This window comes from Sus scrofa, chromosome 1, assembly GCF_000003025.6.
Source record: "Sus scrofa isolate TJ Tabasco breed Duroc chromosome 1, Sscrofa11.1, whole genome shotgun sequence".
NCBI classification, from domain to species: Eukaryota; Metazoa; Chordata; class Mammalia; order Artiodactyla; family Suidae; genus Sus; species Sus scrofa.
Window position 1 is genome coordinate 218,072,710 of NC_010443.5, and position 15,693 is coordinate 218,088,402.

Sequence of the window (15,693 nt, forward strand, 5' to 3'; positions counted from 1 at the left end):
TTGTTTGAATGTGTTCCTTATGTGCTCCTGCTGCTTGGGTTGTTTCTGATTTTGTTTTTAACATTTCATTTTGTTTTATTTTATAATTTATTTTTTCAATTTCCTCTTTTGAATGTTTGTAACATATTAAAAAAAAAAAACCTCCAATAATAGGAAAACAAATACCTATATACCCTGCACTCATGTTCACCCATTGTTAATATTTAGCCACTTTTTCTGTCTCTCTCTTTCTCCTTCTGACTTGAGAGATTCTTTGTTTGTTTCCTTGCTTGCCTGTTGTTTCTGAACTATCTGCGAGATTGTTAGGAATATCAATGAGCTTTAACCCTAATTACTTCAGGAGAGATCTCCTTAGAAGGACATTTCTCCTACATAATCACAATGTAATTATCACACTCAGGAAATTTAACATTTATAAAGTGTTATTATCTAATACACGTTTAATATTCAAATTCCCCCAATTGTGTGAAGAATGTTCTTTATAGTTAGAGTTTTTTTTTTTTTTTTTCTTTTCATTTTACGATCCAGGATCTAATAAGGATCACAGTTCTCGATCTTTTTAGTCTTTTTTTTTTTTTTTTTTTTTTTTTTTTTTTTGTCTTTTTGCTATTTCTTTGGGCCGCTCCCTCGGCATATGGAGGTTCCCAGGCTAGGGGTCGAATCGGAGCTGTAGCCACCGGCCTACGCCAGAGCCACAGCAACGCGGGATCCGAGCCGCGTCTGCAACCTACACCACAGCTCACGGCAACGCCGGATCGTTAACCCACTGAGCAAGGGCAGGGACCGAATCCGGAACCTCATGGTTCCTAGTCGGATTCGTTAACCACTGCGCCACGACGGGAACTCCTTTTTAGTCTTTTTAACTCTAATGAAGTTTCCTAGCTTTTAAAAAAATTACCATCTTCCTTATTATTATTATTATTGTTTTTCATGACATTGACAGTTTTTTAAAAACTTGGGATATTTCTTTTCAGAATGTTATACAGTTTGGATTTGTTCATTTTTGGCAGAAATGTCACACAAGGGATGTGGTATTCCTCAACTCTTTTGGGCCTCAGTTTGTACCTCATGGGGAATTAGACTTAGATGAACCAAAGCGGGTAAAGCACCTGGCTTGTTATGTGGCATGAGGATAGGCAACTTGGGCGTGACTGAGAGATTCAGGTTTGGAAGCCAAAGGATGTTTTCACATGATTGCAGTGACTGATAATATAAATAATCATGAAAGGGGGAATGGCGGGGAAGGGGAAGGAAGTGTAAAGTGTGTAGCTGGGGGAATGAAGTGAATGTGTTTTCACTTTTGTGGCTTTGCCTTGCTCGTGGCTCTCCCCACAGGATGTGTGCCCCATCCCTACTCCAGCCCAGCTGGAAGGGGCAAAGACATGGAAGGTTATCTCTTCTGATCAGGTTTGGGGAGATGAGTGGCTTGAAACAGCCCCAAATTATTCACTGTGTTTGCATTAGTGTCCAGCATAAAAACACTAAGAGGAAATGTGCTTACCTTCCGCTCTGGGTTTGTGTATCTTTGCCTCTGTTTGCCTGGGAAATCCCCCAGTAAAAACTCCAGCAGTCTTAATGGAAATAGGTTTATCATACTTTGTAACTTTTAGTGGGAAACTAGCATTTTTTTTTCCAGCTTTGCAGGCATTGATTCATCATTTATTTAGCTTGTTAATAAAATAGGCTGAGTCATGGTCATAAGTCAGGAAAGGTCCACCACATCTATCCAGTTAGAATCAGGTTCTTTGATCTTTACCATCATAAAATAAATCCAAGTTCTCTCAACTTGATGAGGTTCCATTTTTATTTTGAAATATTATCTGAATGACACACTGTTTTAGTGATTTAAGGCTGAACCACACCACCACATCACCTAATGTTTATTTAAAATTATTATGGGAAGTGGTGTTTTACTATGTCATGTTGAACAAGCCAGTGGCTTCCCATAAGAGGAGCCCGGCATCTTTGGGAGTGTTAATTTATTGGGTTTCATAGTATGTTTCTTAGACCAGAGAAAACAAACATTGATAGAAGTCCCTTTCTTGATATGGAGAAATCTTACAATCACAAGAATAAGTCAGCTGGATCTGTGTCACTCATCCTGTCCAAGGGCATGTCTACTGCCTCTCTCCATTCTGAAAAAGGCAGTCAACATGGTATGCCCTGTAGTACAAGTGACAGAGTTTAGAGGACTTGTGGATTTACCAGAGTGGAGCAACATGTAAAGGGCATCCTAGAAGCCCCACCTCTGAGCCAGAGAAGCCTGAAAACATGGAAAGGAAGTGGTCTCTCTGGAGAGAACACTGTCTGGGACAGCAATCTACAGCAAAGGCTGTTAGGGACATTGTTTTTGAGAAAGTAATCAAAACACCTTAACCAAAAACAGAATGTTAGTTTCTTTAGTTTGTGTCAAGTATTGGGAAGCCTTACTATTTTCCATTCATATCAGATGTGATACTGCTAGAATTCCAGGTACTTTGATATATGTTCAGTCTTTCTATGCCTTTGGGTAGCCAGAGCTGGTCTTCAGAGATACTATTTTCTAATTCAGCAGTAGAAACATACGTAGCATTCCTAGATGTTAAGGTGTTAAAGAGAGCATTTTTTTTCTATGTAATGTCTCTGCAATTCTGTAAGTTTCTTCAACTCTAAACAAACCAGCCTGCTCACTGATTTAGTTTGGTTTTTGCATCTTAATTCGAGATCTTTCTTTACCTAAAGAGACAATAAGAATTTTTCCTTATGGTCTAATCCTGAACTAAATATTACTAGCCTGGAGCTTGGCTTAGTTCTCAACCCAGAAAGCCTCCTTGCTTCTTGCAGCTCCCCAGTTAAATCGCTGGGTTCGTTTTTGTTTTTTGTTTGTTTGTTTTTGTTTTTTTTCCTTCATTTTATGGCCACCTCCATGGCATATGGGAATTTCTGGGCCAGGAGTTGCATCTGACCCACAGCTGTGACCTTTGCTGCAGCTGTGACAATGCAGGATCCTTTAACCCACTGAGCCAAGCTAGGGATGGAACTTGTACCTCCACAGTGTCCTGAGCCACTGCAGTTGGATTCTTAATCCACTGCTCCATGGCAGGAACTCCAAATCACTGGGTTCTTATTATCTGTTCCATTTATTTTCCATTTCCCATATGTCCACTTGTTAACTGGATTATCAGTTCTTTGAGGGCAGGAACCTAAAGTTTCTTTGTAACATCTGGGATGCCTGTGCTGTTCTTAACAGTGGTAGATGCTAAGGAGGGTTCGCTAAGGGAAAAGGACCAGTGAGGGGTATGCCTAGAAACGGGAGGTCCTTACCAACTTCCAGTGTCCACGTGGGAGGATCCTAGAAAGGAATAGTCCCATTGATTCATTGGTTTGGAGGGTGGTAGCCCTAACTCTCAAAGCTTCAGAATCTTATAACTTGTATACTTTGATACAATACCTAGTTAGTTGCTCTAATTGCTATGTTCATGTGCACACATGCATTGCTAGGAATTTCTTGCCATCACCCATTTCTGAGGTTCCCTACATTGCTTTCCTGTGGTTTTTAATACTAGAAGCTCAATACTAACTATTCTCTTATTTGTGTCTGTAGCATTTGACCAGCTCAAAACTAAGCAGGCTACTTTGCTATCTGTCCTTCCTCAGGACTTTCTGAACAAACAGGGACATTAATTTCTTCATCCACTCAGCTGTTCCATAGATACACACACACACTCTATACATAATCCTTCCTCTCACTTTTTAACCTTCTAGTATGTGTATAATAATAGCTAAAATCATAAACATCATATAATATATTAAAGTTTATAAAAATCCTAGCATTGGGGTTCATCCATTTGAGTCATTCACTCAGCTGGTGTTTGAGCACCAGGCAGTTTACTGGACATTGAGGATGTAGTGGTCAACAGGACGAATGGGAATCCTGCCCTGTTAAAACACCCAGTCCAATGAGAGTGAAACAGGTCAATAGGGGTAATCATAATTTAGGGTTTAGGAAGGTGGTGCTGCAGGAGGCTATGGAGGCACATAGGAAGAAAACTTAATTCAAAATTGAGGAGGAGGAATAGAAGAAGAAATGTCTCTCTGATATCTGAAGGTCTATAGGACTCAGCCAGGCTATACCATAGGTATAAAAGCTTAGAGGAGAGACAGTGATTGAGGGTGGAGCTTCATGAGTAAATATGAGAGGAGCCTCTTGAGTGGTATTAATGATTTTGGGCTTTATCTTGAGAACAGGGATTTGTATACCCTTTGGCCAAGAAGGGTATCTGGTGACTCTGGTATACATTCCAAAGGTCTTCCTATCCTGTTATTCACCCAGCAAGAGTTCAGAACATATTCTGTGCTCAATAGAACATAGTCTGTGCTCAGCAGAGGGGGAAACGATGAAGAATGTACAAATGGTTTGTCTGGTCCTCAAGTAGGCAACGGCTGTCCTTTGTATATTGTAGCCTAAGGCAACAAATGGGTTTTATGTTATTTCGCTTTTAAACATAATTTTTAAAGACAGTTTTGTCCCTTGCAATTCCAAGCTTGCATTTTATATAGTCATGACCTATATAAGAGGATTTTGAAGAATCACTGTCAAAAAAAAAAAAATACTATCTCTGTGATAGAAACAAAGTGATGAACATCTGAAAGTTAGAGCTCTAATATCAATAACTTGGCCTCACTTTTCTTATTACATCAGAGAAAACTTGGGTATTATTAAGACAGGTCCACATTGCTGTATGTCGTAATTTAGTTGCAGTTTACCCAGTGAGCACTGCCCTTAGAAGCGCCTTAATGTGTATTATGCTTTCTCACAGGTATACATGTATAGAAAGGTGCATAACTTAGAAAGCAACAAATTAAAAAAAAAAAGCTCATAAATCTTTATCACTGAAATAATTGAGAAAAGCCATAGTTGAAAAATAAATATAAGCTTCAAACATATATTTTTTTGTCCCATGTGTGGAGTCTACATCATCTTCTGTTGGAGTTTAGCAATAGGATGCTCACCTAACATCTTGTGATCATGAGCATCATTCTTTCTCTTTGGGCTTCAACACTTTCTATTCAGAAAACAAACTGTTATCTACATTCAGCATCCCATTAAGGGCTCAGTTTCTTTATAGAAGAGAGTTCCACAGATATTCAAGATTAAGAGAGATGGGGTCCAAAATCCCCTCCCCCACTACATCTACCTTAGAATTGAAAAGTATAATGAACATTGTTCCGGATGTTGGTGCTGTGAGCACAAAGAAGCAGAAAATTTCAATATCTTAGCCTTGAAAATGGAGATTTAAGTCTCTGGAAAGTTCTTGGTACTTGTTGAAGTTTATTTCAGAGCAGAATAGCCCACAAGTCTTTAAAGTTCTTAAATATTGATTCAGGACCACAGCATACTTCATCCTCTGTGGAAAATTCCAGTTGGGTTATTGGCATTTGGAATGACCTTTCTTCTCACAGAGATATTCATCTACTAAGAGCTTCTTACAAACATGTCACCCTGATTTACTCCTAGTAGTCACATATACAGGGAAATTGATGATATTTGTTACTTTCTTCTTACCTAGCTAATGATTGTGAATGCCTCCTTTGGAAGAAAACTAAAACAACAACAACAACAAAAAGACATTACAGGACTAGCTTCCCTAGTTTTCTCTGATCTAACTCTAATTTAAATGTGTGTCTGGCCTGCAAAACTTTGATGAGTATAATTTTCAGAGTCCAGTACATTTCTTGATAATGGAGGAAAATAATGAGCTAAGTCTACATGGCTATCTTCAATTTACTATTAAAAACATAAAAAGCCTACGAATCTACTTTGATTCCTCCCTTTGTCCAAATACTCTCACATCTAATTAACCTGTAAGTCCTAATAACTCTACTTTCAAATACATTTTAAGCCTAATCAGCTCCACTCCTCCAAACCTAGTTCATCACTACTCCCTCCCATCTCAAGAACAACAGCTCCCTAACTGGTTTCCCAAAACCAAGTCTTATCTACCCACCCTCTTCTACCTTCAGCACACATGTGGCCTTTGCTCCACCCCACAATAAGAACTGCCCTTTAAAATATAAAATATAAATTGAATCATTGAGGCTTTCCTGCTCACTCCTCTGTTCCCACCATGCTTGAAATAAAGTCCGTACTCTTTGCTATAGTCTACCTGACCCTCTATGGTCTGGCCTTAGTCAGATTCATTTACCACTGTCCCTCCTTTTAATCTGTTTCAGCCACATGCTGGATTTCTTACTGCTTTTAGAAAACACCAGCTCATCTTGCCTCAGGGCCTTTTACCTGCTGTTCCTAAAAGCTGAAAGAGTCCTTCCCCAGAACTTTACATGACTTGTACCTTCATTTATGGTGTCTGTAAAAATATTACCTCTTCACGAGACCATTTTTGACCTCCCTGGTTAAAACTCCCCCTCTCCAACCTCACCCTGTCCTTTAACTCTGCTTTATGTTTCTTCACAGATTTAACACTCCCTGAAATTCCACTTTTTGTTTACTGATTTGATTATATCCCCCTAGAATGGGAACTCCCCTAGAACAGAGGCTATGTCAAGCTTATAACTACCCCATTAGTGCTTGAGGTGGGGTAGGAGGCACCTAAGAAATTGTGTGGCGTGAATGAACGAATGGATGTGAGGGCTATGACTATCTCTCCTTTATTATCTCTGTGAGAAGCACCAGTAATCCTGGGCAGGTGATTGATCTTCCATCTCCATGTTCCCTGCTGTTCATGTCATAGCAAAGCAAGAAATGCTGATGTGAGCATATGTGTGTCACTCCACCAAACAAAGGGCTTGACTTGTGGTTCAGATATTCCTTCACATCAAATTGTTTTCCATGTGTTTTTAATTTTGAAATGCACTGTTTCTTCATTTTATATTAATTACAAGCACATATCACAAACGGTCTATTAGAATGTCTGTAAAAGGAACTGTAATTTTTAAGTGTCATTGAAATTGTTTCACCTCTGAATGCCGGATCAGCCATCTTTATTTTGTTCCCACGTTCCAAATAAATCCATCTCATGTGAAGCCCAAGATTATGTTTTTTTTAGTCCCCTTGGATTTTCAGTCAGGAAAGTGAGTCATGATAGGAACAAGGAAGGTTTGAGGTAAAATGGAATTCCTTTTCTTGCAACCTCTATGTTAGTGCATTAGCATGAAGCAATAATGGAATACCAGCTAAGCCATTAGAATATTCAGATGTGTCAGTGTGTTCTTTTCATATGCTCCCTCTGAAACAGCAAGTAATATGGAGCCAGAATTCCCAAAGTGAAAGTGCACAAGCCATTCTAGCTGGAGGCAAGAAAATCTACATATTCCAAAGTGCCTCATCTCTGATGAAGAAAAGGCTGTTCCAAGGAAGGCCTCTCCTTAATGTTTTAACAGTGTAATCTGGAAATCAACTTCATATTTTCCCCTCTCAAGACAGGACATTTGGAGAAATTGGCTGATAAGAGACCATATATCTTTATGCAAGTGAAAGACTCTTTATTCATTAGTGGTGAGGAGACTACTGAAGTGAGCAAAAACCAGGAGACAAAGTTCTTTGAATTAGTCTTTCAGCCTCCTTTTCTGAGAAATAGTATTTGGCTGCTTATCTCTTTTGTTGCCAAGAGAAAAACTTTCTGTTTTAATCATCTTCCTCAGAGTAAATTGTTGGAGCCATTCTCTTGAATAAGATGGACTCCCATCAAAAACAGAAACTGTGGTTTCTGGACAAATATTAATTCAGTTATTAATTATTATGGTCATTATAAATATTAATTCAACTGGGCATTTTTACCAATTAGACAGAGGTACCATCTACCTGGAACAAAAATTGGCACCAAGTTGGGAGCCATGTCTGTGGAACCAGTGGTCTGCTCAAGAGAGTATTTCTTTACTAGAAACAACCAGCATTTATTACTGATCTTTTCATAGTGCTGGATGAAGTGCTGGAGATACAAAATGGTAGCAAACATCTGAGCCTCTGATGTGCTTTCTATCTATAAGAGCCAAGAACCCTTCTCTAACTGTGAATTTTTAAATATATGTTGTTTCTTTTCATTCATTTCTGTAGCCAGTTGTTGAGTCTCATCTTCAAGAGAAGATACAGAAAATTCCTTTGTGGTTACTACATTAATAACATGACATCCTGAAGATGAAGATAAAAAAAAGCGCATATAAACAGCACATGTTATTACTGACCAGACCACTACCCAGCTAGTTTCTTTTCAAATTTATGGACTATATTGACTTCTGAGGCCTCATTTGGCAGTGGCTCTCAAAGCTACCTGGCCATACTTGGCAGGAGTACTACATTTAAAGTTAGTTCTAAAAGTTCCTCTGATGTTGTCAAGAGACTCGGGTTTGTAGTTTGAGCCCATGAGAAAAGCATGGAAGGAGCTGTTTTTTTTAATCTACCTATACATCTATTTCTCATGTTTAGACAAAAATAACACTTTTTTCCCTTACTTCTCATCTGGTGTTCTCATTACACTCTCTTCTGAATGTTTTTCTTTCATCTAATGCATTCTGTTGGAAAGCAGACTCAACTCTATGCCCAACACCATGCTGAATGAGAGAAAGTCTTCCCTTTGCCGCAGGACCATGAGTTAATCCCTTTGCTTTGACCTACTCAGAGCTGCCCAAGGGATGATATCATTACAGTTTTTTTTTTTTTTTCACAGCAGAATTTTTGACCTCAGATGTCTAAGACCGCTCTGGATAAATTTTCTTCTGGTTGGCGCTTTTTTGTAAAGAGGACTTGGCATAATCAGTTTTTTCTTTCCTCTCTCCTCATCACGTCAGATTCTGAAATAGACAAACAACTGAGTCACGGCCAATTCTGCAGTCAAGATATTCCAAAAAACCCAGCTCTTGGTTAAATGTGTCCTGCATAATTCATTTCTGTAACATCCTCTTCCTTTTGTATTTACACAGGGGAGAAATAGTGTGATGTCCTGGGCCCTGTTTCAGTTTATACTAGAAAAAAGTACACTTTTTTGCCTTGGGCATCGATTACTTTGCTTTCGTAACTTATAACTTACTCCCTAAACCCAAGCGGAGAAATGTTCCTTCAGAACCTTTATCCTTTATATTTCCCACGCTCACTCATTATAATAGATACATGCCTTCTTTAAAAGCCTGTGATCATTTTGCCTATGGCCAGCTTCACAGCCCTCATTTTGTCATGCTCTGCAAAGGCTTGGGCAATCACTTCTGAGTCGTAGTCTTGCCCAGCATGATGAATTATTTGCAGTTAATATTGACCCAGACTCTTGTAAGGAGAAGGAAATACTCAGCACTTGCAGGGGATGGATTCAGCTCTTTGACTAGTTTGGAACAGAGTCCTCACATGGACATTCAGCTCTTGGCCTGCTTTGGTCCTGCCCAGATGGACAGTGTTGCAATTACCCACACTTCCCCAAGGCCATTTCTTCATTACTGAAAGCTGGTCTTGATTGTCTCAGAAGCAGAATTCAGTTTGCAGTTCCCCCAGTAACGTGCTGTGATTCATTCGGGGACAAATCTGGATTGAACTGAGTCCAAGTGTCTCTTTTGTGAGACAGAAGGGAAGTATAAGTAGATACTATAGTCACCCAGATGAGTCAGCCAGGAATTCATGAAGTGATTCATAAATCGTTATAAAGACCACTAAAGTCTACTAAAATGGAGCGCTGTCTGGCTATACAAAGTGGGGTATTATCATTGGGGGGGTTTTTTAGATGTTAAATCAGATGTGAAATCCTTAAAACTGTGCTTTTCTTCTTAGGTTTTTGAAAAGGATTCCTTTTTTTCCCCTCTGCAGTCAGCCAACTGCTAAAGCCATTTTTCATTGATTAGTTTTCACAGATGGATTTTAAAACCCACTATAGATGATACCCCACAATTCTTTGGGGGAATAAAGAATACCTTCCCAAGTCTACCATAGACAAGTTTCTATTCATTATTTCTACCCTCTGGCAGTAAATCAATAATATTTTTCATATAAAAACAATGAAACAAGCTGTTCTGCTGCATTCTTCCTTCTCTAAGAGGTCTGTAAACTCCTATGGAAGAAAGAAAGGGGAAGAACTATTCAAAGCACATATCAACCAACATTTAATCTAGTTGATCATGTAGACACCTCTTTTCCAAGTGTTAATCCCCCAAAGCAGTGCTTAAACACAGTCCCACATAGCTTGCTAGTCTTCCTTGCATATGCAGTATAAATGATGAAAAATGAGACAGATTTATGACATGGGCTTGGATTGCAACACAATAAATAAATACTTTGTATTTATAGACAAGGGAAAGAGTACACCTTAAAGGAGTTGTCCAGTTGGAAAAACTAAAGGTATAAGCCTGATGTGGGCACAAAGATTCCCAGTGTGAAGTGAGCACGTCCACCAAAGCAAACTGGGAAACACTCACATTGTCGTATTTTCTGAAAGCAGTAGGTTGCTGTTACCCTATCTCAGTCAGCTGGTGATGAGTATTAAAACCTCAGGTGCCCACAGGTCCTCAGGTCCTCTTCCATCCTCCCCCATCCGACTCCTCTACCTTGCTTTGCATCTCCACTAGAGAGCATCTTACCTTATTGGGATAAAGTGGTAAATGGAAAACTAGCTGTGCGAACTTGGCTTGCCTTTTGTCATCTAGGTAAGGTGGTACTCCATTGCCCTCCAGTTTGAACATCCTATTTTCAGCTCAGGCTGTTGGGAAATTCAGTACCCCCCAAAATGAGGCTCTTACAACAAACTACAACTAACTGCTCCTAGAAGTAGAAAATTAGCCAAATGAGTAAATGCCTAACTTTCTTGGAGCCTCTTTCCATATCTGAATAGTCAAGGGAGAAAATAATCCTAAGATTGTTTATTTTTAGAAATCCATAGATATTCTAATAGAGTGCTCTTACATAGCTCTCATGTCAGAGATACCTTAAATGTATATTCTTTTTAGAGCAGTAATTCCATAAACACATATTGATCATCTCAAATGTGTCAAACATTCATTGTACAAAGTTCCTGGATATCTGTAAGTTTCTAATTTAAAATTGTTCATAGTCCACCCCACCCCTCACCTTGCATTCTTTGTTTTTCTCTGTGGTACTCATTTATTCTAGCTCAATAAATAGCTTGTTTAAATTTTTTCATTGCCTGCCTCCTCTCACCAAAGTATAAGTTCTACAAAGAGAAATCTGTGTCATATGTTGCTCTATCCGTAGAGCACTTGGTTGCTGTTCAATAAATACCTCTTGAATGAATAAATGAATATGTTTTCCAGATAGTATAGTCCCCAGTAAGAGTCAAGATTATCTTTATTGTGCACTGGAAGTCAAAACTGGGAGAAGTGAGGGAATTTATTCAAGATTACCCAGCTAGTAAGGGATGGAGCCAGGCTCCAAGTCCAGGTGTGTCTGACTTCTAGTCCATCTGTCTTCCACCGCATCCATCTGCTTCTCCTGCCATTTGCAGTTTTTCTGCACATGAACCTTACCAGGTCTAAATGTTTCGGTTAAGATCTACTGTTCTATGAAACAATCTAAGATTGAATACTACATGTACAGGAGAGATGACCTCTTTGCTTCTGGCCTATGTCACTGCAAGGTTGGGAAGCTCAGTGTGAACAGAGGGTGGGAGCAGGCCACGGATGGGAAGGAGCATATCCAAGTAAATAGCCCCAAATAATCAGACATTTTCTAGGGTGTGTATAGATAAATATTTGGAGAAACTTTTTAAAGCTTTTCTTTTCAGATCTTTTATAAGCCTTTTAAAACCTATTTCCTTCTCATCTCTTTTTTTTTTTTTTTTTTTTTTTTTTTCCTTTTTTTGGCAAGCTATTGAACCATGGCTCCTGCTAAGGTTATATAAACTCTTCCATTCAATCAGTGGAAATGGTTGACTCAGTTCTCTGGTTTGCTTTTGTGTGATCTGTTTCTGGTAAGCAGAGTAGGGTTTTTTTTTGTTGGTGGTGTTTTAAATTCTAGCTTGTTGTGTACATTTTTACACAGCAGTCTTCTATTGTTTCAAAGAAGTATGAAAGTCCAAAGAGGAAACTGGTAAGCTACATCGAATGAAATCTGTGAAATGTCAACTGCACATCAGCAGCCAGGGGACAGAGTTGGACCTAGAAAGTTTTAGACATTCTGTCTTCTGGCTCTTGGGCACTGCCGTAACTCAGAATGAATTAGTATCCTTCATGTTGTCCTGACATAATGGTATACTCAGCATCAAAATTGTTTATTTATTTAAAAATTTTTTAATTTATCTTCTTTAGATTTAAAAAATCTTTTTTGGGCAGAATATTCAGAACATATTAATTCAGCATATGTGTGCAAGTGTTAAAAAGACTAGGTTGGAAGATAGGTGAGGACACAAAGAAAATGGGATTCTGAGGCCAACCCCTCCCCCACCTTTAATAACACTAAGAACATTTTATGTTTTGTTTAGCGAGTTTCTGTTTAAGGGTGCATATTTTTTGTTTGTTTGCTTGCTTCTGAAGTAAATGGCCTCAAACTATTCAACTTTCTTGAGTATTTTTGGCTTCTTAAATAACATTCCTGGCATCTCTTCTTGATGTGAACTAGTGATTGCTTTTTTGCTCCCAGGGCCTTGACTCTAACAGTAGGGCTCTCCTTCACCATCTCTACTCCTCTCCTGCTCCCCACTCCTGATTCCAATTTGCTGTTTCTACTCAACTATGAGCCAGTTAACAAGTAGGGAAGCTTTATAAAAATTAAATTTGAATTAATAGATTGTGATGGATTTTTCAGTAAAACACCATGTAGTGTTTTTAGGCAATAACATAATTGATTCTATGCACTGTACTTGAAAATCAGGCACATGTATGCATTCAGTTCTTATACTGAACTTTTAGTGCTGAAATCTTATTTATTCCCTTCTTCCTAGCAATTGTCTGGATAATCAAAATCACACTCTTCATCTATTCTCTATATATGTAAAAATTAGAATTTTTGTACAAATTCTTTCCTTTCCAAATCAGAGACTACTTTAGGTGTACATTTATTCCATCTAGAATAGCATATATTTAAATTTTTATTAATACTTTATATGGATTGACATACTATACTTTGAAATTGTATTAACTTTATATCATATAATTTCTTTGACTACCATGGAGAAAAATCCAGTCTGAATTAGCAGAAAGCAAAATGTAGAGTCAGTTAAAGTGCAGTAAGCATTATTTTATTCCTCCCCAGGTCTCTCAGGTGAATGATGCTAAAATCTTGATGTGTATGTACTTCCACATTTTTTTCTTTGCTCAACATTGTTATTACATTAAGAAACATGTGGTTGCCAAAAGAGCATGGCTGGGGTTTGAAACTTGTGTGAATGAATAGATAAGAATAATTTGTAATTAGCATATAATTATACACTCTCTAGATAGATACATACATAGATATATAATTTATATGTGGATATAAAATCTAAATATAGATACAAAGGTCTGTTCTATGGAATTTACATTCTAGATGACACCTAAAATGCACAAATGAATTCTGTTCTTTCAGTTGGTTGAATATTACTCTTTTATAGCTAGTAATCATAATTCACCCTGTAGTCACATCCTCCCAAATTATAAAAATACAAGACTTTTTGTTGCTGGCAATCCTTGATTCCTTCCCCTTTCTCATATACATTTTCTACTCTTTGTTTATTAAACCTTTGTTTATAAGTCAGACTTACTGTGCTTTAGGGGAGGGAATTGTGGAACAAAATTATTCTCCTCCATCAAGCCAAGAGTCCCAGGGTCATACTTCCAAATATTGCAACTTGCCCATCTACACATCTCTGCTCCATCAGTCCTTATCAAAAAAGAAAGGTGGCAGAGGTACCAGAAGAAAAGACAGAAAAAACGTCAAGAGCATATTGCATTTTTTATTCCCAATATAATTAAGAAGTCAGTCAAAGGGTCTTACTGCTTTGCCCCCTCAAAAAAGCAAAACAGTGGCTTTTTAGCAGTGGCATAGGTTGCCTTTCAATTCAAATCCACCCCTTTCCCTTCCTCCCTGGCAATCTTCTGTCCACGGGTTTCCAGTGTTGGCTGGTAGTGTGGACTCCTTCAAGCCCCAGAGTCTCTGGTCCCTCCTCCCTCTTCCACAACCTCTGAGCTGCACATGAGACACACTGAGGACATATTCCCCAAGAAATAGCCTCTAGACGGGGAATCCTGGCATGCAAGTTTTTACTAGACGTTCTCAGGACAGTGCCAGGTTTTGTTTGCTATTTTTTTTCTCAAGGCCATTCAGCACAGCTTTTCAGGCTAATTCCAATTAAGACGATGTACTTGGCAAATGTATATTTACCAAGCACAGGATACTCAGTTCCTATTCTCTTCCAGCTGAGTGAAGATAGAAATTGTTGATTAAGCAGACATCCTAACCCAGCTACTTTGTTTAAGCCTCCTCTGACTTCCCTTCTCCACAAGTTAACTAGCCCCCTCTTCCCTCCCCCTCGCCAACTTCTTGATTCCTATGTCACCTTCTTCCGTAATCTCATCAGACCACAGCAAGGGGAAGGCAGAAAGAAGTGGGATTACATTTCATGGTTTCTTCCTGTAGCAATACAAACGTAGAAGCTCTGCCTTGTTAAATACTCTGCTTCAAAACTTCGAAAGTTGCTTGATAAAGTTGACTGGTTCGTCCTCTCTTTGATTATCTATGGCCCTATACAAAAAGCCTAGCAAAATGAAGTGACCTGTTTCTGTGAAATAAGTGGTATACATAGGCGACAACATCGGCATATTAGTATAAACCAAACCCTATTTTTCTACATCATATAATAAGCAGCCTATTAAAAATTTCAACCTCTCGAGCCTTTTGGGGAGACTGAACACTTGATTGCTAATATTGTTTTCCCCCACATTATTGTGATGCTTTTTTCTACTGCATTGACGGAGTCCCTGCTCCTTTCCCCATCACACTTGCACCATCTCCCTACTGAAGTGGCAAATCGAGTGTCATTTTGATAGTCTGTGGTCATTGCTCAGATTTACCACTGTTTGCACAAGGACACTCCCAGAGAGTTTTAATGTTAGAAAGTATAAACTGTCATTTTAAATCTAGTGAGTCAGATCTTGCCATTTTTCCTTACAATTAGAATTTCAGGAGTTCCCGTCGTGGCGCAGTGGTTAACGAACCCGACTAGGAACCATGAGGTTGCGGGTTTGATCCCTGGCCTTGCTCAGTGGGTTAACGATCTGGCGTTGCCGTGAGCTGTGGTGTAGGTTGCAGACGCGGCTCGGATCCCACGTTGCTGTGGCTCTGGTGTAGGCTGGTGGCTATAGCTCCGATTTGACCCCTAGCCTGGGAACCTCCATATGCCGCGAGAGCGGCCCAAGAAAATGGCAAAAAGACAAAAAAAAAAAAAAAAAAAAAAAAAAAAAAAAAAAAAGAATTTCAGTGGATAGTTATCCATTTTATATCTCAGGTTGGTTGATGATGTCACCTTATTTGGACACCTGCGTGTCCTGCCTCAGAAACTACCACTCGTCTTACTGTGATTGACACATCTGACTGCAAAAGATGTCGCACATCCTATTCCTGCTCCACCCTGGACAATGTTCTTTGTCAAGCACAGAACCCACACAGATCTCTTGGGTTCTGGATTTCAAACCACACTTGACCTTTGAGGTTTAAGTTAATTTATTATTGGCAAAAGAAAATGTATTGTTTAAAGAGAATAGAATTAGAAAGGCTTGTAATAAAATCTTGTA

The 15,693-nt window shown here is 38.8% G+C and overlaps 1 protein-coding gene across 6 annotated transcripts in view; it reads left to right on the plus strand.

Moving 5' to 3' along the window:
• The window catches only part of GLIS3 (GLIS family zinc finger 3), a 545,026-nt gene that overhangs the window by 500,106 nt on the left and 29,227 nt on the right, over positions 1 to 15,693 (plus strand). The window lies entirely within an intron of this gene.